The sequence below is a fragment of the Bufo gargarizans genome, chromosome 6 (assembly GCF_014858855.1).
Source record: "Bufo gargarizans isolate SCDJY-AF-19 chromosome 6, ASM1485885v1, whole genome shotgun sequence".
Taxonomy (NCBI): Eukaryota; Metazoa; Chordata; class Amphibia; order Anura; family Bufonidae; genus Bufo; species Bufo gargarizans.
In genome coordinates, this window is record NC_058085.1 from 16,351,804 (window position 1) to 16,378,047 (window position 26,244).

At 47.3% G+C, this 26,244-nt stretch overlaps 1 pseudogene; it reads left to right on the forward strand.

Annotated features, from left to right (window-relative positions):
• Positions 1-26,244, forward strand: part of LOC122940392 — a 718,635-nt pseudogene that overhangs the window by 65,499 nt on the left and 626,892 nt on the right.

A 26,244-nucleotide genomic window follows, 5' to 3' on the forward strand; every position in this document is an offset into this window, starting at 1 on the left:
TTTGGAGGATCCACGGACATGAAAAATGAAAAAAAAATCTAAGTCAAGTTTGCCATTGAAATGATAGGAAAAAACGGACACGGATGACAATCTTGTGTGCATCCGTGATTTTTCACAGACCCATTGACTTGAATGGGTCCGTGAACCGTTGGCCGTGAAAAAAATAGGACAGGTCATATTTTTTTCACGGCCAGGAAAAACGGATCACGGATGCGGCTGCCAAACGGTGCATTTTCCGATTTTTTTCCACGGACCCATTGAAAGTCAATGGGTCCGTGAAAAAAAACTGAAAACGGCACAACGGCCACGGATGCACACAACGGTCGTGTGCATGAGGCCTTATCCGTCTGTTAGGTGGGCGGCGGCGGCCATTTTATGCAAGCTCAGTGCACCAGCACTGCATATGTGCTTTTGTGACATTCAAATCCAAGCTTGAAATACTGCAATAATAATCTGGTTTAAAAAAAAAATAATACATTTTTTTGGCAATATCCTACATCTGGTGCCTTTGTAGCATTAGTCAGTCAGCATTAGAAATACCGCTATCATTTTCTGGGTTTTAAAAAACACCCTTTTTGGGCAAAATCGTTAATTTCTAACGATAATTTGTTTTCCCTTAGTCCTAACAGCAGCACAGATGGGGTTAACTGCCCCCCTGTGAACTGGTAGGACCGGCAGAATTTTTAATGAGCCCAAGAACCAATAAGCGATCTTCAGCTCCCTGAAAGGAAGGAGATCGCCCCCAAGGCCCACCGTGTCTTTAACAAGCATAATGTACCTAGGGTGGGAAATTTGTGTGCTGCTGTTAGGACTAAGGGAAAACAAATTATCGTTAGAAATTAACGATTCCCTTACGTCCTACCAGCAGCACAGATGGGGAGATAGCAAGAAGAATCCTCTAGGGAGGGTCCTCATGCCTGGCAGAACTAAGAACTGTCTGCCCAAAGGCCGAAAACTCTGCCACCCTAGCATCTATCCTATAATGGGAGATGAAGGTTGACTCAGAGCTCCAGGAAGCCGCCTTACAGATCAACTCTAAGGGGAGAAGACTTCTCTCCGCAACAGAGGTGGAGACAGCCCTAGTAGAATGGGCTCTCACAAACTCCGGAGGATCTAAAGATTGGGAGACGAAAGCCTCCCTAATGGCTTCCTTGATCCAGCGACTAATGGTAGCTTTAGACGCTTTACGGCCTTTAGACTTACCGGCAAACAGGATGAGGAGATTCTCATCTATCCTGAACTCTCTGGATCTATCCACATAGACCTGGAGGCACCTCGAAATATCCAGCGGATGTCTGGCTGGAGTATCAGAGGAGGACGCTGAAAACAAAACTGGTAAAGAGATTACCTGGTTAATATTTTGGAAGGTTGGAACCTTAGGTCTGAAGTAAGGTAAAAACTTCAGGAGTACTCTGTCCTGCAAGAAGATGATGTAAGGATGAATTGCAGAAAAAGCCTGTAGTTCAGAGATCCTCTTGGCTGAAGCCACAGCCAGAAGAAAAACCACCTTTAAGGTTAAAAATCTTAATTCTACCTCCTCCAATGGCTCAAAGGGGGGAGATGCTAACCCCTTGAGCACTACTGAAAGATCCCACTGGGGAATAGGTTTCAGTATAGTAGGCTTTAGTCTTTCAGCTCCCTTCAGGAAGCGTTTGATGAGTGGGTCCCGAGAATGCGGCCTGTTAAGGCAGGCCGAGATGGCACATATCTGAACTCTCAAGGTAGCTGGAGAGAGACCTTTATCAAGTCCATCTTGAAGGAATTGTAAAATCGCAGGAAGGGGCGGATCTGCAGACGACACCTGTTTGGAATCGCACCATGACATGAAGATTCTCATGATTCTGGAGTAGGCCTTCTTCGTAGACTCTGCTCTGGAATGCGACAAAGTTCTAAGGACCGACTCGGAAAGCCTTCTATGTTGGGAAGGGAGTGATCAACCTCCAGGCTGTCAGGTTGAACCTGTGCAGATCTGGGCAGAGATGCGTGTCCCACGACACCAGGGTCTGCTCCGGGGGGGGAGTCTCTAGTATTGTCCCCGACTCATCTGAATGAGCTGGGTAAACCAGGATCTCCTGGGCCAGAACGGTATGATGACTATTACCGAGGCCTGATCCTGACGAATTTTCGTCAATACCCTCAGTATCATGGAAAACGGAGGGAAGATGTAAGCCAGCCTGAACCTCCACGGTATCGACAGAGCATCTATCGCCAGGGGGTTGTCTTCCCTGTACAGGGAACAGAACCTCAGCACCTTGGCGTTGAACCTGGTCGCCATGAGATCCACCTCTGGCATACCCCATCTGTGAACTAACTGCCTGAAGATCTCCGGATGCAGAGACCACTCCATGGTCGGTAATCCTCGACTTAAGCGGTCCGCGATCATATTGATGGAGCCTCGAATATGAGTGGCAGATAGATGGGAAAGGTTCATCTCTGCCCACCGAAGAATTACCCCGATCTCTGACAGAAGGGGCAATGATCTTGTGCCTCCCTGCTTGTTTATGTAAAGAACTGCAGTCATATTGTGTGACTGGACTTTCACAGCTTTGCCCCGGATCTGAGGGGCGAAGTGAAGGAGCGCTAGCCGGATAGCTCGTATCTCGCAAAGATTGGAAGAGAGACGCCGCTCCAGAGGAGACCAAGATCCCTGCACTGGGGATCCGTCCAGGTGAGCGCCCCAGCCTACAAGGGACGCGTCTGTAGTCAATATGAGCCAAACTGGTTGGGTCATAGACTTCCCTGCTGGCAGATGGAACCACCATCTGAGGGAATTCCGGGTTTGACTGGACAGGGAGCACAGGGAATCTAGCCCCGCAGGGCTGCTGTTCCATAAATCTAAGACCTCCGACTGAAGAGGACGGAGGTGCCATAGCGCCCAAGGGACTGCGTCCGCAGCCGCTGACATGAGCCCCAGCATCTTCATGAGAGTTCGGATGGAGACTCGACGAGGGACGTAAAGGACCCTTGCCAGGTCCTGAGTCCGCGCTCTCCTTTCTAGAGTCAACTGGAGGGACATCTCCACAGAGTCGACCACGAATCCTAAATAATGGATTGAAGTCGATGGGCTCACATTCAACTTCTGCCATTTGATAATCCAGCCCAGGCGGAGGAGAAAGGAGATTGCGATCTGAAGATGGTGGGTAAGGATCGGAACTGAAGAGGCTATGAAAAGCAAATCGTCCAGATAAGGAACAATAGTCAGTCCTTGAAGTCTCAAAGCTGCCACTACCGACACCACCACCTTGGTGAAGATACGGGGGGCAGAAGAGATTCCGAAGGGAAGAGCGGCAAACTGAAAATGCCTGCGAACCCCTGAAATCTGGACCGCGATCCTGAGGAACTTCCGGGAGGCGGGATGGATCGGGATGTGGAGGTAAGCATCCTTGAGGTCCAGAGTAGCCATGACGTCCCCCGGATTGAGGATATGGCTGACTGACCTTATGGTTTCCATTTGAAACCTGGTTTTCCTTACAAATCGATTGAGAAATCTCAAGTCGATGATCATTCGGAGATCTCCCGTCTTCTTGGGAACCAGGAATACTGGAGAATAGATCCCTAGGCCTCTCTCCCTTGCCGGTACCTCCTCCAGAAAATCTAGAGGAGTCACGGCAGGGGCAGGAGGATTTAACCAAGAGCCTCTGGGAGGCCCATAGTCAGGAGGCTTTTGCCTCCCTGGTGGGTTTGCGGGGGCGTCTCGAGGGTCTACGAGACGGCCCCCCCCCCAATCTCTACGCCTAGCCTGCTTCCCTGAACGGCCTCCGCGCTCCTGTCTGGTGCGTTCCCAAAAGGGCTGCTGGGGAAGACTCTTCCCTTTTTTGTCGGAGAGTCCCTCCATAATCTTATCTAGCTCAGACCCAAATAGCCTATCTGGCTCGAAGGGGAGCCCGCATAAATTAAACTTGGACACGTTGTCCGCATTCCAAGGTTTCAGCCATAGTGGTCTACGGGCGGCTGAAACCAGGGCCATTGTTTTAGCTGCCAGCTTTAATTGCATCTGAGCGGAATCGCACAGAAAATCCATGGCCAAGTTGACTGATTTGAACGCGGTCAAGATATCATCCCGGGAAACGCTCTGGTCAACGTCTGTCTGAATTTGGTTCAGCCTGGAGCGTAGGAAGGAGGCAACTTCAGTGGCCGCAATGGATGTTGAGGCGGAGGCAGCGGCCGCCGCGTAACCCCTTCTTAGGGTGCACTCTGCTCTCCGATCTAGAGGGTCCTGCAGACTAGACCCATCGTCTGCAGGGACCAGAGTGCGCCTGGACAACTTGGCTATCGCCATGTCCACCTTGGGAATGGAACCTCACGATTCCATCAAGGGTTTGGCCATCGGGTACATAAGTTTAAATTTCCTGGTGAGGACTGGACCTTTCTCAGGCTTTCTCCACTCTGTGCGCATCACAGAGAGAAGGGTCTCATCCGCCCTAAAGACACGCTGTGTCCGGCCGGCGGGATCGGAGGACTCCCCCATGTCAACATCATGGTCCCCCGACCTGATGGACTTCAGCAACTTCTGTGTCTTCTCTGGTGGAAAAAAACAAGAAGTTAGTTCCTCTTTTTCAGAGGATGACCCCACCGAACAGGGGGTGGGTCTCTTGACCGGCGCAGCCACTTCCATAGGAGCCTGGAAGGATCCTGGTAGCCTCTCATTAAGTAGACGCACAACTCCCTTTATGGAATCGTCCACATAGGTCTTGGTCCACTGGAACATCTCCTGCATCGTGGGTTCCGTGGTTGTTTGTGTGCGACAACTTTCACACCTGGAGTAAGGGCAGTTGTCGTCCAAGGGTGTGTTACAGTCGTAACAGGCCAAGTGCTTTCTCTTGGCCCCAGACTTCCGCTGTTGATCCGAATCCCTAGGGGAAGCCATCACTGTAACAGAAAAAACACAGGTCATAAATCCAACAAAAAAACACACAAAGGTGCAAAGAGACCATATGGACGCCCACCAGCACTTGAAGAAAATAGAGCTTGAAAAAATACACAATAGCAAATGAGAATATGCCAAGCGCAGGGGACTCTGGAGCTAGCTTGTCAAAGCAACGCAACCAGAGACTGAATGACAGGCTCTGGGAGATTAAGAAGGGGAAGCTCCGCCCTTGGGTGGGATTCCCACTGAGACTAAGCCCAGAATTCTGCACTCTAATGGAGCCTAATATAGGCTCAAAAACCTTCCCCCCACTCTCTTAACAATCCTGCAATGCAGGATGTCCCCTAGGAGGAAAGAAACAGCTGTGCGGTGAGGAGAAAAAATCACTGCCGCCAGAACGAGGAACCGGAAGTGACGTTGCGCACATGCGCGTCACTTCCGGAAGATGGCGGCGCCCACGGCGCCGATACGAGCGGCTCTTGAGAACAGAAGGGGCACCGCTGTGCCTCCGAAAAACAGCGTCGGAGGAAGAGGGGGGAAGGAACACCTCCCCCCGAGGTACAACTATAGAATCTAGCACAATAAGCTAGAAAAAAAGGCCAAGGCAAAAAGGGCCAATCTCTAGGTTAGAGAGATCCCTTCCATGCACACTTCAGCTCCCCAAAAGGGAGCCTCATCGCCAGTCCACCTGTCCAAAGGACAGAAAAAAACACGGTGGGCTGGGGGGCGATCTCCTTCCTTTCAGGGAGCTGAAGATCGCTTATCGGTTCTTGGGCTCATTAAAAATTCTGCCGGTCCTACCAGTCCACAGGGGGCAGTTAACCCCATCTGTGCTGCTGGTAGGACGTAAGGGAATATACAATTTTACAGCCCTTGCTGCATCTGCACATGTGAAATTCAAGCGTTATATACTGCTGTCATATTCTGTTAGTAAAAAAAAAACACCCTTTTTGGGCAAAATACTTAATATTGCAGCCTTAGCTGCATCTCTTATTGTTAAAAACAAGCTTGAAATAATTCAATGATTTTCTGGCTTTGAAAAAACACCAATTTTTGGCAATAACTTTCATTTTGGGCCTCTGCCGCATTAGTCAGTATGAAATGTAAGCTAGAAATACAGCTATAATTTTCTTGGTTTTAAAAAAACACCCTTTTTGGGCAAAATACTTAATATTGCAGCCTTTGCTGCAATATTGTCACTGTAAGATACACACTTTAGATACTGTTGTTCTATTCTGCTATTAGAAAAACACCCATTTTGGGCAAAAATCTTAAATTGCGGCCTAGTCTGCATCTGTATGTGTGAGATACACCCTTTAGATAGTGTTGTTCTATTCTACTATTAAAAAACACCCATTTAGGGCAAGATCCTAAATTTGAGAAATATGAGGAGAGCGTGAAATAGGGGATGTGGCCCCGGTCGTGGTGCTGCTCGTAGAGCTCCTGTTGCAGGGAAAGGAGGTGGTCGATCTGTGCCAGCTACACGCACAAGTGAAACACCTTCCTCAGGTGCGAGTAGGTGACAGAACCTGCAGCGGTATTTGGTCGGGCCTAATGCGGCTCTATGAATGGTGAGGCCAGAACAAGTACAGGCGATAGTAGATTTTCAGTTCCTTCACATTGTCTCCCACCCAGTCTCTTGCTGAAAGATCAGAGTTTGCACCTGCAGCCGATGTCCATCAGTCTTTCACCTCACCCCCTTGCAAATCAGCCAAGCAGACTGAGCCTCAAGTCATGCAGCAGTCTCTTCTGCTTTTTGATGACTCTGTTAGCAGGGTTTCCCAGGGCCATCCTCCTAGCCCTGCCCCAGAAGTGGAAGAGACTGAGTGCACCGATGCCCAACCACTTATGTTTCAAGATGAGTACATGGGAGGACCATCGCAGCACTTCTCGGATGATGACTAAACACAGGTGCCAACTGCTGGGACTTTCGAAAGTGTGCAGACCGACAAAGAGGACAGGGATGAAGACTGGATGGAAGATGATGTGGAGAACGATGATGGAATCAAGGTCATGCGAGTGACCTGTGTAGTTCGTAGGAAGATGCCATGGTCGCACAGAGCCACCCAGAGCCAGCACAGCAGAAGAGGGAGCAGGGTGCAAAAGCGGAGCGACCGTCCCCTGGACAGTACGCCTGCTACTGCCCACCGCAGCAAGGAACTGGGCACACCCAAGCCAGCTCCAAGGAGTTCCCTGGCATGGCAGTTCTTCAGACAATGTGCTGACGACAAGACACGAGTGGTTTGCACGCTGTGCAATCAGAGCCTGAAGCGAGGCATAAACGTTCTCAACCTGAGCACAACCTGCATGACCAGGCATCTAAGTGCAAAACATGAGCTGCAGTGAAGTAGACATCAAAAACCAAGAAAGGTCTCTGGCTCCTCCTGCTTCCTCTTCTGCTGCAGTCTCGGCCACCTGCCACCCCGCAAACAGAGGATCTGTCAGCAACAGCACCACCTGGGTCACCAAGCATCTCCACAATGTCCCACGGAAGCGTTCAGCTCTCCATCTCCCAAACACTGGAGCGGAAGAGGAAGTACCCCCTTAACCACCCGCGATCCCTGGCCCTGAATGTCAGCATTTCAAAATCACTGGCCTTTGAAATGCTGTCATTCCGTCTGGTGGAGACAGAGAGTTTTAAAAGCCTTATGGCAGTGCCTGTCCCACAGTACGTAGTGCCCAGCCGCCACTACTTTTCCAGGCGTGCCATTCCTTCCCTGCACACCCAAGTGGGGGACAAAATCAGGTGTGCACTGCGCAACGCCATCTGTGGCAAGGTGCACCTCACTACGGATACGTGGACCAGTAAATGTGGTCAGGGCCATTATATCTCCATAACAGCACACTGGGTAAATGCAGTGGCGGCTGGGACTGACGCGGATAGCAGTTTGCCACATGTCCTTCCACCACCGAGGATTGCAGGGCGCTGCAGTTTGCCTCCTGTTGCTTCCTCCTACTACTCTGCTTCCTCATCCTCTATTGGCTCCTTATCCGAAAACACCTTCACCACCAACTTCAGCACAGCCAGGGGTAAACGACAGCAGGCAGTTTTAAAACTTATCTGTTTGGGGGACAAACCCCACACTGCGCAGGAGCTGTGGATGGGCCTTGAACAACAGACCGATGAGTAGTTGCTGCCAGTGAGCTTCAAGCCCGTCCTGGTGCTGTGCGATAATGGGCGAAATCTCGTAGCAGCTCTGGGACTAGCCGGTTTGACGCACATCCCTTGCTGGCTGGTGCAGAGATTCCTTGATAATTACCCCGATATGTGCGCGCTTTCGGCGTTCTCACCCTGTTGCTGCTCGCTTATCATATGCGACGTGCCGACTGTTGGAGTCTGAACATTGTTTCATGTTGTGTTAAACATTGCTTGTTTTTTTTTCCCTGTATGCCTATGTATTTGAAGCATTGAGCTTGACCACCAGATGTCACTATACACAAATACTCTATCACAGTGTTCTATGTGTTGACTATCTGTTATAGAATTTTCCTGTTCTCTATGGTTGTTGTTCTTCTATATCTCCTGTACTAACGTGAGCACCATGCTCTCTGCTGTAAGTCTCTTCAATACAAATGAATCCTGGTAAACTACAGCCATCCATATGTCTGATTATTCTCTGCATCATCCGCACCAGTCAACAAAGGTTATGGGCTCAGACAATGTGAATCATCAGACAGTCGGAACAGAGGCCTAGTCTTCATCTGCACAACATCTTTGATCAAGCTGCGGAGGAAATCTGCTCGGAATACGAGCAAGGTACATTAATCATGGCTAGCAGCGGGGTTCTTAAACTGGGGATCACTAAGCTAAATAGTGACAACTACCAGATGTGGAAGTTCAAGATGGAGATGTTGCTGAGCAAAGATAACACATGGGATGTCCTCAACACAGACGCGCCGGATGTAGACAACCAGGAGTGGGATAAGAAAAACAGACAGGCAAGAGCCACAATAGCCCTACTGGTAGAAGATGAACAGCGTATCCACATAAAAGGGAAAAATACTGCCAAAGGTATGTGGAATGCACTCCGTAGATTACATGCGAGCTCAAGCTTAAACAACAAGTTATATTTGCTAAGGAAGCTGTATCAGTCAAAAGTGACTCCAGAAGGGGATATGCAAGAACATATAAGAAGCGTGCTGGAGATTGTTGCACAACTCAGGGACCTCGGAGAGGAGATCAAAGATAACCATGTGACAGCAATACTTTTATGCAGCCTGCCAGAGTCATACAACCCTCTTATTAATGCATTAGAGACAAGATCTGAATCAGAACTCACATTACAGTTGTTGAAATCTCGACTTTCCGATGAATACAAGAGCAGAAAGGAGCAAACTTCTCACAGGCAAGAGAGAGATACAGGAGCAGCACTTAAAGCGACAGACACTAAGATGCCATTCTGGAAGGCCAAACTATGTTTCCGGTGTAACAGGGCTGGGCATTTCAAGCGCGACTGTCCATTGTGGAGGAATGAGCAGAGGGAGAAAGATCCCAATCAGGCACTCATAACCATGATGAAAGGCAATGAAAAAAGCAGCGTGGCACGGAACTTTTAAAGTGACAGATGCTGTCACTAACCATAAATGGTATATAGACTCCGGAGCAACAAGTCACTTGACTAACGATAGAGAATTCTTCATAGAGCTCAATCCAGACAAGAAAGAAACCATATATCTTGCAGACGAGAGTTGCACAACTGCTGAAGGAACAGGATATGGAATAGTCACTTGTAAAAATGAGGATGGACAAGTGTTAAAAACAGTGACTTAACAGAAGACATCTACATGGAGCAACCAGAAGGCTTTGTAGACCCACAAAAGCTAGAACAGGTGTGTTAAACTTAAGAAGGGGATCTATGGGCTCAAGCAAGCAGCCAGAGCATGGAACATGAAGATTAATGAGGCGCTTTTGAGAAAATCCTTTTAGGGAAGCAAGGCCGATCCCTGCCTATACACCAAGAAACTAAATGGTAGGTGGATTTTTGTACTTATTTATGTAGATGATCTGTTACTATGTTATGAGCAAGAAGGGGATTGTTCCAGACTGCTGGAAGTCTTAAACATGGACTTTGAAACAAAAGATCTAACCCCTTGCAAAATGGCTCACAATTCAGAAAGGCAATGGGGAAGTTACTATACCTTGCTACAGTGGCAAGTCCTGACATAGCCATAGCAGTGGGTTTCTTATGCAGAAAAGTATCCCAGGCAACGCAGGTGGACTGGAACGCAGCAAAAAGGATCATACGCTATTTGAAGGGAACAATAGACTTTAAACTGAAACTTTCATCAACAGGGAAAAGTGGTCTGACTGGATATGTGGATGCAGACTGGGCAGGTGACCCCTGTGATCGGAAATACACCAGTGGACACCTGTTTCTATTCAAAGACGGGCTGATCAGCTGGACCACTAGAAAACAGTCCACAGTGACACTGTCCTCCACTGAAGCAGAATATGTGGCACCATCACAAGCAGGGCAAGAGGTAATCTGGTTGAGACAATTGCTGGAAGATCTAGATCAGAACCAGACAGAGTCCACACCAATCTATGAGGACAATCAAGGATGTATAGCACTCGCACAGACAGAGCGGATAAACCCGAGAACCAAACACATAGACGTGAGATATCACTTCTTAAGAGACTTGCAAGAGCAAGGACAGATGGATCTACGATATTGTCCCACTGAGGAAATGTTAACAGACATATGGATCTAACAAGAAGAATCGGTTTGTCTAATTAAGCACTTAACAATGAGAAGGGGTGTTGGAGACTGAACATTGTTTCATGCTGTGTTATACATTGCTTTGTTTATTTCCCTGTATGCCTATGTATTTAGCTTGACCACCAGATGTCACTATACACAAATACTCTATCACAGTGTTCTATGTGTTGACTATCTGTTATAGCATTTTTCTGTTCTACATGGTTGTTGTTCTTCTATATCTCCTGTGCTAACGTGAGCATCCATGCTCTCTGCTGTAAGTCTCTTCAATACAAATGAATCCTGGTAAACTACAGCCATCCATATATGTCTGATTATTCTCTGCATCATCTGCACCAGTCAACACAGACAAGGTGGAACTCCACCTTGCACATGCTGGCCAGACTGTGCGAGCAGCAGCAGGCAATAGTGGAGTTTCAGCTGCAGCACGCACAGGTGAGTCGCTCTGCAGAACAGCACCACTTCACCACCAATGACTGGGCCTCCATGCGAGACCTGTGTTGTGCTGTTTTGAGTACTCCACCAACATGGCCAGTGATGATAACGCCATTCTCAGCGTTACTATGCCACTTCTATGCCTCCTTGAAAAAACTCTGCTGGCGGTGATGGAAGAGGATGTGGCACAGGAGGAGGAAGAGGGATCATTTCATAGGTTTTCCGGCCAGTCATTCCCAAGTGGCTCCGAGGGTGGGTTCCTGCACCCACAAACGCCAGGTACACAATTGTCCAGCAAGGGCACAGTTCTGGAGGATGACAAGGTGGAGCATGAGGAGGAGGAGATGGAGGAGGAGGAACCATGTTCACAGCAGGGTGGCACCCAGAACAGCTCATGGCCATCACTGGTGCGTGGCTGTGGGGATACAGAGGACACAGACGATACACCTCCCACAAAGGACAGCTTTTCGTTGCCTCTGGCATCCCGGCACACATGATCAATTACATGCTACAGTGTCTCAGCAACGACCGCCGAGTTGCCCACATTCTAACGTGTGCTGATTACTGGGTGGCCACACTGCTGGGTCCTTAATTCCCTCACTGGAGCGAGATCATAAGATGCGCAAGTACAACTGATGCACGCTGGTAGACGCACCGCTGGTGGCATTCCCACCTGACAGCGGGGGCACAGTGGAAGCACAAGGCGAAGGCAGAGGAGGAGGAAGAGGTCGCCAACGCAGCTGGGGCACCGCCAGCACCTCAGAAGGCAGGGTTGGCATGGTTGAAATGTGGAAAAGCTTTGTCAGCCCACCACAACAACCAGCACCACCAGCTGATATGGAACGTCTTAGCAGGAGGCAACATTTCACCAACATGGTGGAGCAGTATGTGTGCACATGCCTACACGTACTGAATGACAGGTCTGCCCCCTTCAACTTCTGGGTCTCCAAATTGAGCACATGAGCTTGTCCTTTACGCCTCGGAGGTGCTGGCCTGCCCTGCAGCCAGTGTGTTATCTGAACGTGTGTTTAGCATGGCAGGGGGCGTTATCACATTTTCGGGTGAAATTCACAAATTTTGGGCTGTGATATACCCCTGCTCTACCTAGTTGACAGCCTAATAAATGTCACAAAATTTTCTGTTACATTCTTTGACATTTTACAATTTTTGCCTTGAATAAACCCCTGCTCTGCATAGGTGACAGGGACTGAATTTTTTTTAAAATAATCTGTTCCATTGGTGGGTGACATTAACCCATTTCTGGCGATAAAAAAACACTGCTCTGCATAGGTGACAGGGACCTAAATTTCTAAAATTTGTCTTTAATTGGCCCTTTCATTCGATACTTCTGCTTCAGTAATTTGTCCCACATTTCCGCTTCATCCCATTGCAGCCATTGACCTCCCTTTCTCACGCTCCCTCTCCGGTGTGGAACCCTGATTCGCCGATAACCATGATCAACATGGTAGGCTCAGAAAAGAACATCGAATGTTGATAGAGAAGATATCCAAATGGATCTTGGACTTCACAGGGATGTGCGATCAGGCAGAAGTTATCTAGAATCAACAAAACGGCAGCAGGGCCTCTCTTGGCTAACGTTTCCAAATCCAAAATACCCCAGTGACATTCCCTATAATTTTGTATTAATCATTCCAATAACAGGGCATCTTAAAAGTTCTGTATTGTTATTTATCATCACTACCTCCCCCAAGTCGGGAGTGGGTAATTGCCGCGCACCTGCTCCTTAACTTGGAAGCTTATGCTTCAATACTTTATCCCACATTTCAGCTCAATTACATTTAATTTCATCCATTGACCTCCCTTGGATGTGGTATCCCTTTCTCAGGCTCCCTCTCTGGCCTGGAACCCTGAATACCCGCCACTCGTGATCACCATGGTAGGCGCATAAAAGAACATCAAAGTTGATAGAGAAGATATCCAATTGGATAGTGGGCATCACGGGGACGCGCGACATAGTGGAGCAGTATGTGTTCATACGCCTACACGTACTGAATGATGGGTCTGCCCCCTTCAACTTCTGGGTCTCCAAATTGGGCATATGCTTGGAGGTGCTGGCCTGCCCTGAAGCCAGTGTTTTGTCTGAACGTGTGTTTAGCACGACTGGAGGGTGTTATCACAGGTTATATTTCCCAATGTTTTGGGGTGTACCCTAATTTAAAAAAAATATTTAAAAATTAAAACCAAAAAGCATTGTAGGCTACCTCCTCCACCGTGGTATCCACATACACCGCCACCTCAACCTGCTAATCCATATGGACCTCATCCGCCTAGATCAAGATTATTATTTATTATTTTTACGTATTTTATGTTATTTAAAGTCATTTCCCTATCCAAATGTCACTGATGGTGTACAGGTAAACAGTAGAGAACATGAGAAGTAGACATTTCTCACTGATAAGCCATATGTCACGAATGGTGTTGCAAGCTGGAACTTATAAATAAACATCCGACTGGCTTGATCCCAAACTAAGGAGCATATGGGTGAGCTCTATAAAACCCCTAGAGCTCTCCCTGACTGTCTTTATGGTAGACAATTGCATGCCCACGTACCTTATACTATGTGACACCTGAAAACTCTATAATAGTGAGGGGACACGACCACCGGCTCCCTGCACATAATATGGACGGAGTCAGGGTCACCTACAATCAAGCCAGCAAGGAAACACAAATAAAGGAAACAGACTTATCTGAGGAATCGGGAGAAACAGTATCCAGCAGTGAACAACTCATCCAGGAAGAAGTATAAACCGCAAAGTGAGGCAGTATGGGAGGGAATATAAAGGGAGACAATCAGTGCAAATAGGTGACAGCTGGGAGAAGGAAAGGAGATGACAAAGTTTTACCAAAACAAAGAACGTCATGCAAGAGGTAGCGAAGAACGTCTAACAGACCTTCTCACAGAGCTGGCGGTGACACCATATTTGTTTTCAGAGCACTTGCTATGCTCTTACCTACATTTTGATGACATTTGCAGCCCTCTAGCCCTTTCCATGACATTTTTACAACCATTTTAGTGCTCAAAAGTTCGGGTCCCCATTGACTTCAACGGGGTTCGGGGGTCAAATTCGGGTCCGAACTCAAACTTTTTTGTGAAGTTCGGCCGAACCCGAACATCCAGGTGTCGTTCAACTCTACCCCCGACACGTAATATCTGCCATCTGGATTCAGCACAGGATACAAGAGGGTTACTGGCTGCAGCATTGTCCGTGTAGTCTGTCTGGCTGTGTCTTCACAGGGCTGCACTGTCTCATCAAATGTTAGCAACAGAGGGTCGGGGCAACTCGGAGTGGACTGTCTGTCACTCTGCTGTGGGGCTGGACAGGGCAGAGGACTGTCTGAATGGGAAGGGTTGTCTCTACGGCCCGGAGCTGGGTCGTCACAGAGGCCCTCTCACTTCTGGAAGGGTGGGGTCGGGAGGCTCCACAAGCAAGACATGTATCTCGGGCATCAGGATTCTGCTGACCACAATGTAAGCATGTCTATCCTGCTGGTCCCCTCACTGTCACCCCACTCGGTGGGTGGGGCCCCTCAGAGTGCAAATCACCAGATACTGCTCCACTGGCGCCATTATAGGGCGGCGGCACCCCACTTTGTCACATATAGACATACATTTTCAGACATTCATCTCATGTCTCTGATCTTCCGTTAACAGCCAGGCGGTCTGCGGTTCACTGCCAAGCTTGCGCAGCACTCAGTAAGCCTTCATCACACAATTTTCCACGGCACTGTGCCAAATCTTTCCTCCATATTACGGAGTTTAACTCTTTCATGACCACCAGCTATCTTCATCAGATTTTTGTAATGTTTGACATGCCTACTCCCCTCTTCTCGGGCTACCAGCTGATGAGCTCTATACTCGCCCTCGGGCAGTGACTGTGACTGCCCCATGGATTTAACACTTACAACCAATACAAAGCAGGCACCTTCTTTTTCACACTCCCAAGCAGGGCTCTCCCCTGTGCAGGCTATTAGCTATGAATTCCCTGGCTACCACGTCTAGCCTGCCAGTCCAGGACCGACCCTCTGCCACTCCAGGCAGATAATTTATAGTACTCCCCGGGCCACACCCTCCGTCACTAGGATAATTTAGTGGCCCCTAATTTGAGTCCCGCCCGGGCTACCCGGGGTCACACCCTCCGTCACTAGGACAGATAAATCAGTAACCCCTAAATCAAGCCCCGTCATGGAGCACCCCGGGGCTACACTCTCTGTCTTAACTGGACAGATAATTAAGTAGCCCCTAATGCGGCTCCGCCCCCTGTCAGGGGACATTTCTTGCTCTGCTTAACCGTTAACTGTGAAGGTGCCTGACACAAACCACACAGACAAAACACAAACACAGGAGAGCAAATTCTAAATATTGATCCTAGGAACTCAGAATTTTACATCAACCGAAGTTGCTACTACATACGTAACCTCAATAGCAGAACAGATTACCACTGCACAGTGGAGCACAGCAAGAGGCAGATGAGGTAACCAAGATTTTTCACCTTGTCTCTGAGGCTGCAGTCCTCCTCCTCAGGCGTGGTCCACGGTGCTCTGGGAACCCCAATCTTCGGCTAGCGACGTTACTTCTCCCGAGCCTCACGTATCAGGCGCCAACTGATAAAGATGCCCCTAATCAGGGCCGATCACGTTTGCTCTACTGCTCCAAATTAGTAGTAACCCAAGAGTTTTACGTGCACGTAAGAAAATAACTATGACACACACACACACACTGGAGTCAAAGCAAATTCTCATTTATTACAGGAAGTGCAGCAGTTTATAAAGCCATCAGAGGGGCATTCCCCCTGAGGCATGTGGCATTGTTACATTGGCTAACATATCAAAATAAGAAAAGAGATAGCACTTAGCATCTGTCCATTGTGCATTGTTGTACTAACTGTGGTATGTGAATATGTAAATATCTAGCTATAGGCGTTCTCTAACAGCAGAAAAAGCATATATGACATAGCAATGAGGCGTGTTCTTTTGGGTAGGATGGAGCCTTTGTGCTCTGGAGAAGATAAGGTGTTGTCTGAGAGCTAAAGTATGTGGGAGCTTTCTTAGCTAATTCAAAGAATGTAGTCCACATCTCTATCACCCACAATGTAATGTTATATACACAATGTAATGTTAGGGATGGAATATAAGGGCTACTCTCCCTGCATTGCAAACTGGTTGGAATAACAAAGCAATCAGATTGGATTTATACAGGAGACCTGCAGATATTTGGGTCAGATAACTCCTGCTGTCCGGTCATTTTTGGTCATCATTCTAATTACTGATCTTTTCAGGTCATATAAAACTTTCCACCTGACTTCTCCAACCGTCTGATGACTTCTACAATATTTATTTCACAGCTTGTTAATCTGGGTGAAGATCTGAACAATATTAATCCTACAGAGACATATGTGAGGGGCGATGAGCAGAGTACAGAGGACATTCCCACAGATAACCGCCCAGGTGAGTAGTGACCAGTAAGTAAAGTAGAGAGGTCTCTAAGATTCTGCTTATACAAAAAAAAAAAAAAGTGGATATATTGTGCAATGTGGGAATAATGATATTACAATTATTATTATTATTATTGATGAGTATATATGAAAGTATAAAGGAACAAACATATGGTAAATATCACATACGGAGAGACCTGTACACAATAACAGTTACTAATAATTGCTACTAATAGTAATAAAGTTACTCCTATGACCATTGGGAGATGCCATATGGAGTAGGAACACTAGATGTCTGCAGGAGTTCCTACCTTTAGATGGACACCCTCATCTTAGGGTGCCGTCCGACTCGGAAGTGTGACCATACACTTCATCTGAGTGCATTCGTCTGGGACCAACCAATTTCCCTGATAGAAAAAACACTAGTGAACAGGTGTAAGGAGTAATAAACTACAGTGTTGGAGAGTCCACCACTTATAGTTTAGACCCCAAATGGAAGAGAGCGCCAGGCCTTATTAACAGTGTAGTTAGAGTGGGAGTACCGTTGAACCGTGATAATTATCAAGAGCAGGAAAGGAAGCAATGTAGTAAAACCTGGATAATGGGTGCTCCAACGTGGAAGACCCTAAGTATACCCTGCTCCACAGGAAAGACCGTCTGACAGCCCAATTTAGAAGACAATGTGGTTGACAAAGATAGAGACTGATAAAAATGGAATGGAATTCATAAATGATGAAGTAAATATAAATATAAATATATATATATATATATATATATATATACATACATAAAAGAGATAAAATATCAAATAAATAATGATAATAATAGAGGTGAGGAATGCCCAATTCAGGACAAAATCACACTCTTAGAAACACTCACTTCACTGGGGGGGTGGTCACCAGGATAAGCATATGACACCTGTGACTTGAACCCCCCCGGCCAGGATCGTATGTAGAGTCGTAGTGATGAAGGCAGCAGGTAATCCGGTGCTTCTGATCAATCACCTTTATTGTAGAAAATGGCTCGACGCGTTTCGGGGACAATAGATCCCCTTCTTCAGGAGCATTACATAATAAAGGTGATTGATCAGAAGCACCGGATTACCTGCTGCCTTCATCACTACGACTCTACATACGATCCTGGCCGGGGGGGTTCAAGTCACAGGTGTCATATGCTTATCCTGGTGACCACCCCCCCAGTGAAGTGAGTGTTTCTAAGAGTGTGATTTTGTCCTGAATTGGGCATTCCTCACCTCTATTATTATCATTATTTATTTGATATTTTATCTCTTTTATGTATGTATATATATATATATATATATATATATATATTTATTTATTTATATTTATATTTACTTCATCATTTATGAATTCCATTCCATTTTTATCAGTCTCTATCTTTGTCAACCACATTGTCTTCTAAATTGGGCTGTCAGACGGTCTTTCCTGTGGAGCAGGGTATACTTAGGGTCTTCCACGTTGGAGCACCCATTATCCAGGTTTTACTACATTGCTTCCTTTCCTGCTCTTGATAATTATCACGGTTCAACGGTACTCCCACTCTAACTACACTGTTAATAAGGCCTGGCGCTCTCTTCCATTTGGGGTCTAAACTATAAGTGGTGGACTCTCCAACACTGTAGTTTATTACTCCTTACACCTGTTCACTATCCTTTAAGTGTCTGTAGGTACAAACACTTCTTGAGCTGCCTCACCTCCCTTCCCATATTTTCCTATTCTCCTTATTAGCCTTTTTCTCTTTTCTCTTTTTTTTTTTCCTTTGCCAGTTTTATCCCAACACCACCCCTGTCGGCGCCCAACTTTTCAATTTCCCATTCCTTTGGGATTCATTGTGATCCCAATAGGTCTGAATTGAATTAACTTCCAAATTTTCTTTTCTGTTCTTTATCTAGAAAAAACACTAGCCCAGTGTCCCCTGATGAATCTAGGGCTACGTATAAATAGATGAAACGCATTGGAACACACATCTTTTTATTTGAGCACGTCTTTATAGTTTTCTATTCACCCTTTACTATATATAGTGCTTGGGCTTTACTGCCCTTTATTTTTGAACGGTACCTCTACAACATAATACACACTGACTCCAAGGTTAGGGCAACCTGTGCCACCGCGACTGGTTAGCCTCAACAGTACCCCATCTCTTTATACCGGGGGGTTAGAGAGAACCTGACAGGAGCAAGATCTCAGAAAAACCTGACTGATTGCCTCATTCTACCATGAGTCACGTGTACATCTAGCCGTTCTTACTGGTAAGAGATATATGTATTTGTTGGTGTTACTTTACCTTATTGTAGCACTATATTCATATATGGTGCAGGAGTTAAGAATAATAGGAGTCTGTTTGTCTTGGGGCCTGTACTAAGAGGGACATGTATCTTTATTTCTCCCTTTTTTAATGGGTTTATAGTAAAAGTTAAGTTTTATTATTAATACTACTGCCCCTTTATGTTTTAACATTTGGTTACTAAACCACAAATTCCTATCCCTCTACAGTACAGTGTAGCTAATATACAGAGGTCTTCTCATGTCTCTCCAGTCCCTGTCTTTGCTCTGGCCCCTCCAGGTTTCCTCTTCTGTAGCACTTTTCTTTTCTCTTCCCTCTTCTGCCTCTTCGCTTCTTCCTTCCTACCTTCCTTAACAGCCAGTCCTAGCATTGTCTAGAATATGGCTTGGACACATCTTTTTGGTGGTTCCTTATGGTTTTCTAGCTATTTTTCAGTTAACTCTTGAAGACTGATAGAAGCAGCTGGAATGTAGGGATTTTCCAGCATTTTCCTGCCCCACTAGCCATGTATCACCTACTGGACAATTGTCAGCCATTCTTTAGATAACTGACAACTATAGCACCTTTGATATGCTAATAGCCGTTGTCTCAATAGACAGTACTCGCTCACACTGGCTTTGAGAGGACAAGTATAGGCTCTAATTACCAGGAAGTTGCTGAAAACAGGATACTAATACAATATACGGCTTACATTAATTTTCCTAAAAATTCTTAAAAATCTGTATTTCTTACACGTGCCTAAATAAATTTACCGACATGCCTTGACATGCTATCAATGGGGTTATTAACCCCTTAGTGACCACCCATATGCCTTTTTACTGCGATCACTAAGGTGCCTTAGGCTAAGACGGTGCTTTTTTATGACAGCCCAGTCTAAGTGCTGCATGTGTCCCCCATCACATGAGAGCTTCGGCCTTTCTCTAACAGCCCGAACTGGCAGGGGAACACTATACATGCCTCGGGCAATCGCGCCTGCCGCATGTAAAATGCGATTGCGGGGTGCCGATGTGTGGGAAGGCTGGCTGGGGTCTCGTGTAGGCCCCAGACCAGGCTTCAGTAATTTCTAGAGTTGAGCGGACACCTGGATGCTCGGGTTTGGCAGGTTCGGCCGAACTTGACAAAAAAGTTTGGGTTCGGGACCCGAACTTGACCCCGAACCCGAACCCCAACCCCATTGAAGTCAATAGGGACCCAAATTTTTGGGCACTAAAATGGCTCTAAAATAGTCCTGGAAAGGGCTAGAGGGCTGCAAAATGCATTAAAATGTGCTTAAGAGAATGACAACTGTTCTGCAAATAAATGTGGATAGTGAAATGACTTAAAATAACATAAAATACAGAAAAATAAAAAATAACAATCTGGATCTAGGAGTAGGAGGTTGAGGAGGCGGTGGATGAGTGGATGTGGCGGTGTAGGTTGAAGCGGCGGTGAAGGAGGAATAGGGAGCCAACACTGATTTGTGTTATTTTTATTTTTAAATTGAGGTATCCCCCAAAATTTTGGGACATATAACAAAATAAAACTAAGAATAAGTGCACTTGAGTACAAGAATTGATGGTAAGGTTGGTAAAAATGTCTATTCTGCACAAGGTACGGACAAGTCCTGTGGGATCCATGCCTGGTTCATTTTAATAAACGTAAGCTTGTCCACATTGGCTGCGGCCTGTGATAATACTCTCTGCCGTGCTAAACACACGTTCACACTATACACTGGCTGCAGGGCAGGTCAACACCTCCAAGGCTGACAAAGCTTTTCCACATTTTGGCCATGCTAACCCTGCCTTCTCAGGTGCTGGTGGTGCCCCAGCTGTGTTGGCGACCTCTTCCTCCTCTGCCTTCGCCTTGTACTTCCACTGTGCCCCCGCTGTCAGGTGGGAATGCTATCAGCAGCATGCACTTGTAGTCGCGCATCTTCATTCATGGCAAAAGAGGGTTCATGTCACCCAGCAATAGAACTGAGGATTTTGAGAGATTTAGGCCCCTGTCAGCAATGCAGAGCAGGGGTTCAGAGCAGGCCCCTGTCAGCAATGCAGAGCAGGGGTTCATTTACGGCAAAAGGGGGTTCATGTCACCCAGCAATATAACAGAGGATTTTGAGAGATTTAGGCCCCTGTCACCCAGGCACAGCAGGGGTTTATTCACGGCAAAAGGGGGTTCATGTCACCCAGCAATACAACAGAGGTTTTTGAGAGATTTAGGCCCCTGTCAGCAATGCAGAGCAGGGGTTCATTCAAGGCAAAAGGGGGTTCATGTAACCCAGCAATACAACAGAGGATTTTGATAGATTTACGCCCCTGTCACCCAGGCACAGCAGGGGTTTGTATTAGCCAAAAATTGTAAAATGTCACCCAACAATTGAAAACTATAATTTTTTCAATTTAGGGCACTAAAATTGGCTTTTTTATTTTATTAAAATGGCTCTAAAATAGTCTGTAAAAAGGCTAGAGGTATGTAAAAGGCAGTAAAATGTGCTTAAGAGCATGGCAACTGCTCTGCAAACAAATGTGGATAGGGAAATAACTTAAAATGAAATAAAATAACTAAAATTTACAAATTATTAACCTGCAACTCAGAGAAGGAGGTGGATGTGGAGTCGGAGGTTGAGGAGGCGGTGAATGTGGTGTTGTAGGTGGAGGCAGCAATGGAGAAGGAACAGGTAGCCAACAATGTTTTTTTTATGTTTTATTGGGGTAGGTAGCCCCCAAAATATTGGGACAAATAAAAAGAAAAAAAAGAAAACAAAGAATCATTGCACTTGACTTGAGTACAAGAATGTATGTTTGATGGTGGTATAAATGTCTATTCTGCACAAGGTACAGACAAGTCTTGTGGGATCAAAGCCTGGTTCATTTTAATGAACGTGAGCTTGTCCACTTTGGCTGTGGACAGGCGGCTGCGTCTGTATGTAATGACGCCTCCTGCCATGCTAAATACACGTTCAGAAAGTACACTGGCTGCAGGGCAGGCCAGCACCTCCAAGGCATACAAGGCACGCTCTGGCCATGTGGACAATTTGGAGACACAGAAGTTGAATGGGGCAGAACCATCAGTCAGTACGTGTAGTCGTGTGCACAGGCACTGTTCCAGCATGTTGTTCAAATGCTGCCTCCTGCTAACACGCTCCATCAGTTGGGGCCGGTTGTTGCGGCGAGGTGACAAAGCTTTTCCACATGTCGGCCATGCTAACCCTGCCTTCTGAGGTGCTGGCGCTAACACAGCTGCGTTGGCAAACTCTCTTCCTCCTCCCCTGCCTTCGCCTTGTGCTTCCACTTGTCCCCCGGCGTCTGTCGGGAATGCTCTCGGGAGCGCGTCTACCCGCGTGCGCCTGTAGTCGCGCATCTTCCGATCACGCTCCAATGAGGGAATTAAGGACGGCACATTGTCTTTGTAACGTGGATCCAGCAGGGTGGCCACCCAGTAGTCAGCACACGTTAAAATGTGGGCAACTCTGCAGTCGTTGCACAGTCACTGCAGCATGTAGTCGCTCATGTGTGCCAGGCTGCCCAGAGGTAAGGACAAGCTGTCCTCTGTGGGAGGCGTATCGTCTGCGTCCTCCGTATCCCCCCAGCCACGCAACAGTGATGGACCTGAGCTGCGTTGGATACCATCCCGCTGTGAACATGCTTCATCCCCATCCTCCTCCTCCTTCTTGTCCTCCTGTAGTGGGCCCTGGCTGGCCAAGTTTGTACCTGGCCTCTGCTGTTACAAAAATCCTCTTTCTGAGCCACTTCTAAAAGACTGGCCTGAAAGTGTTAGAGATGACCCATCTTCCTCGTCCTGGGCCACATCCTCTTTCATCATCGCCCTAAGTGTTTTCTCAAGGAGACATAGAAGTGGTATTGTAACGCTGATAACGGCGTCATTACCACTGGCCATGTTGGTGGAGTACTCGAAACAGCGCAACAGGGCACACAGGTCTCGCATGGAGGCCAAGTCATTGGTGGTGAAGTGGTGCTGTTCCGCAGTGCGACTCACCCATGCGTGCTGCAGCTGAAACTCCACTATGGCCTGCTGCTGCTCGCACAGTCTCTCCAGCATGTGCAAGGTGGAGTTCCACCTGGTGGGCACGTCGCATATGAGGCAGTGGGCGGGAAGGCCGAAGTTACGCTGTATCCGAGCGGCGGCAGGATGAGAACGCCGGAAGCGCGCACAGACGGCCCGCACTTTATGCAGCAGCTCAGACATGTCGGGGTAGTTGTGAATGAATTTCTGTACCACCAAATTCAGCACATGCGCCAGGCAAGGGATGTGCGTCAAACCGGCTAGTCCCAGAGCTGCAACGAGATTTCGCCCGTTATCTCACACCACCAGGCCAGGCTTGAGGCCCACTGGCAGCAACCACTCGTCGGTCTGTTGTTCTATACCCCGCCACAACTCCTGCTCTGTGTGGGGCCTGTCCCCTAAACACATCAGTTTCAGAATGGCCTGCTGATGTTTACCCCTGGCTGTGCTGAAGTTGGTGGTGAAGGTCTGTCGCTGACCGGATGAGGAGGTGGTAGAAGAGGAGGGCGAAGCAGAGTAGGAAGAGGAGGCAACAGGAGGCAAAGAATGATGCCCTGCGATCCTTGGCGGCGGAAGGACGTGCGCCAAACAACTCTCCGCCTGGGGCCCAGCCGCCACTACATTTACCCAGTGTGCAGTTAGGGAGATATAGCGTCCCAGGCCGTGCTTACTGGTCCATGTATCTGTGGTTAGGTGGACCTTGCCACAGATGGCGTTGCGCAGTGCACACTTGATTTTATCCGATACTTGGTTGTGCAGGGAGGGCACGGCTCTCCTGGAGAAGTAGTGGCAACTGGGAACGACGTACTGTTGGACAGCAAGCGACATGAGCTGTTTGAAGCTGTCCATCTCCACCAGCCTGAATTGCAGCATTTCAAAGGCCAGCAGTTTAGAACTACAGGCATTCAGGGCAAGGGATCAAGGGTGACTAGGTGGGAATTTGCACTTTCTCTCAAAGGTTTGTGAGATGGAGAGCTGAACGCTTCCGTGTGACATGGTGGTGTTGTTGGTGGCACATCCTCTGTTTGCTGGGTGGCAGGTGCCAACGGCCTGAGCCCTTTCTTGGTTTTGAAGGTGCTTACTCCACTGCAGCCCATGTCTCACATGTAGATGCCTGGTCATGCAGGTTGTGCTAAGGAAAGGTTCAGAACGTTAATGCCTCGCTTCAGGCTCTGATGGCACAGCGTACAAACCACTCATGTCTTGTCGTCAGCACATTGTGTGAAGAAGTGCCATACGAGGGAACTCCTTGAAGCTGCCTTTGGTGTGCTCGGTCCCTGTTGACGGTGGCCAGTAGCAGGCGAACTGTTTTGGCAACGGCTGCTCTGCTTTTGCACCCTGCTCCCTCGTTTTCTACGCTGTTGGCTCGGTCTCACCACTGCCTCTTCCTCCGAACTCTGAAAGTCAGTGGCATGACCTTCATTTCATGTGGAGTCTAGGACCTCATCGTCCCCTGCATTGTCTTCCACCCAGTCTTCCTCCCAGACCTCCTTTTCGGTCTGCACACTGCAGAAAGACGCAGCAGTTGGCACCTGTGTTTCATCATCATCAGAGACGTGCTGAGGTGGCATTCCCATGTCCTCATCAGGAAACATAAGTGGTTGTGCGTCAGTGCATTCTGTGTCTTCCACCCCTGTGGAAGGGCTAGGTGGATGCCCTTGGGAAACCCTGCCAGCAGAGTCTTCAAACAGCATAAGAGACTGCATAAGAGACTGCTGTATGACTTGAGGCTCAGACAGGTTCCCCGATTATGCACGGTGGTGATGTGACAGACTGTTGGGCATGGGTTTCAAGCGCCACCTTGGCGCTTTCTGCAGAAGACTGGGTGGGAGATAATGTGAATGTGCTGGATCCACTTTCGGCCACCCAATTGACTAGCGCCTGAGTAATAAAATTGGATCAGAAAGTTATGTGTACCCCAAAAATGGCGCCATTAAAAACTACAACTTGTCCCACAAAAAACAAGCCCTCATAAAGCTATATAGACAGAAAAATAAAAAAGTTGAAACGCGGCGATGAAAAAAGGAAGGAAAACACTTGGTCAGTAAGGCCCAAAACAGGTTGGTCACTAAGGGGTTAAAGGAGTTGTCTCATCTTAGACAATGGGGGCATATCACTAGGATATGTACCCATTTTCTAATAGGTGCGGGTCCAACCGATTGGACCCCCACCTATATCGAGAACAGAACGGGCCAAAGTGGTGGCTGGAGGACTCTGGTCTGGCTACCACCAAGCGCTGGAGATGTTTAGGTCACAGGATTATTCTTTGGCGCTATATGTAGTTTGTGTAATAGGAAAAGGCTGCAGGATAAGGCTACATTCACATAACAGTGAAAAATGGCACACACCTTTTTTTTGTAATAAATTGAAGTCAATGGCGCTATTCACGTGGCCATTTTTTTTCTAAGGCGAGTGAATAGTGGTTGTGAAAAATAGGACATGTTCTATTTGTGGCCATTTTTTCTGCCAGATGGACCCCATGTAAATCAATGGGACTATTTTTAATGAGCATTTAGATAGGAGTGCATCCATGTTTTGGCCGTTTAAAATGGGTGCATCACCAAAGTGATGACATCACCATGCTCTCCCAGCATTTATTGCTTAGGTAGCGCATGATGACATCATCCCACTGAGAGTGTAGGTCCTTTAGCACCAAACGAATGGCCGTTAAAAATGAATGCAAACCGCCCAGACGACCAAGAAAGGGATGCAAAAATTGTTGAAAATTGTCCATTAAAAAGTGAGTGTGTCTGTTTTTTATGACCTTTTTTCACGTGTGAATGTAGTCTTAAGAGTTCATACAAAAAAGTCTCACCACTAAATAAGATATTTGCCTGCTGCTGGGAACAGCATGATGTACTCAGTATTACTTTAACTTTATTCACAGTACAGGAGCTTCACTGATGTAAAGGGAACACTAAGGGACAGCACTACTGAAGGGGCAGCACAAAGGGGGCATAACTACTGTTTGGGGGCACTTAGGGAGCATCAGTACTGCAAAGAGGGCACTAAAGGGGAATTCCACTGTGAAAGGGACATTGAGGGGAGATAACTATTGTGTAGGGCAGTGTTTCCCAACCAGCGTGCCTCCAGCTGTTGCAAAACTACAACTCCCAGCATGCCCAGACAGCCTTTGGCTGTGCAGGCATGCTGGGAGTTGTAGTTTTGCAACAGCTGGAGGCACACTGGTTGGGAAACACTGGTGTAGGGCACTAAGAGGGGATATATTTTTTTTAAAAGACTGATTGGGTGGGGGTTGCAGGGAAGTTGCTTAAGGTTGGAGCCAGTGTTTTCTAGTTTGGCCACTACTGTTTTAGTCAGTTGATATTCTAATTGTGTGACATGTCTTATACTTTCTGTGGATTTTTTATATGGAAAAGTTATAAAACTTCAATACAATTTTAATGTTATTCATCAATAATAAAATGTGTTTTGTTCTTGGCAGATGACTGTACCAGGAACT